Raw genomic sequence first — 881 nt, 5'->3', positions numbered from 1 at the left:
TTTTCCTCTTTGTGAGAGAACATCAGGTCTGGTCTCCAGGCCACAGACCGTACAACAAACCAGATCTTGTCTGACATCTGGTACCAGAGCTATATGGGACACTGTCTTTTGGAAAGCAACGGTACACCTCCTACACAGCCTTCTTTTCCAAGCTGTCCTTCCACTTGATCTAGATTTGTAACAGTCGTCGTCACTGCCATTAAAGGGATTAAAATTCTCTGTTTGGCAACTGGAAGTTTCTATGGCTGTGGAATCAAAACTATCAACGAATGTGCTATTGCAGCATTGCTATTACAGCTATTACAGCACTGCAACTCGTGTTCATCTGCATAAACAATGCAGCAAAACGAGGATCTAATTCAAAAGAGTGAATAATTTATACAGATATTCACACCGTAAACTTTTCCATGCCAAAAAAAAGCGGTGGTACAAAGTAACTGCTGTTGTTGCAGGCAGCAGGGGAGACCTGTACTACGGAATGAAGCATTTTGTGCTTGATGGCAGCACGAAATAAACGGCCTGTAATAGCACGGCATCGCTGACAGAGGTCAAACAGCAGGAATGGAGGCGAAGATACCGGAGCAACTGCAGCCATCTCGGCGCCGCGCATCTCCCACTTCTCACAGCGACAACAAACGCCACGAACGCCCGTCCGTTAAAACGCTCGCATATTTCGCGCAAGACGAAGATGACCGAAAAGCCACTCGAGACGCGAGGTCCGGCTCTATCGCTACGAGCGCTCCAAGGTACGCACGGACGCGGCCTCAGGAGCGGCGGCACGAGGGGACGCTCCGCTCCGCTCGCGCCCCGCCCGAAGCTGACGCCGCTGCGCGCCCACGCTCAGCCCGCAGACGGCGATGTGCCGCGCACGGCGGCCGCCA

The 881-nt window shown here is 52.2% G+C and overlaps 1 protein-coding gene across 1 annotated transcript in view; it reads left to right on the top strand.

The window, feature by feature from the left end:
- Positions 1 to 479: 479 nt before the first annotated feature.
- The window catches only part of HESX1 (HESX homeobox 1), a 9391-nt gene continuing 8989 nt past the window's right edge, over positions 480 to 881 (top strand). Inside the window, exon 1 of the mRNA XM_031555559.1 lies at positions 480 to 746. The gene's annotated coding sequence lies outside the window, so the exon portion shown is untranslated. The remainder of the gene's footprint in view (positions 747 to 881) is intronic.

This window comes from Meleagris gallopavo, chromosome 14 (genome assembly GCF_000146605.3).
Source record: "Meleagris gallopavo isolate NT-WF06-2002-E0010 breed Aviagen turkey brand Nicholas breeding stock chromosome 14, Turkey_5.1, whole genome shotgun sequence".
Taxonomy (NCBI): Eukaryota; Metazoa; Chordata; class Aves; order Galliformes; family Phasianidae; genus Meleagris; species Meleagris gallopavo.
Note: the sequence above shows the minus strand (reverse complement) of the source record. Positions and strands in the feature narration are given on the sequence as shown.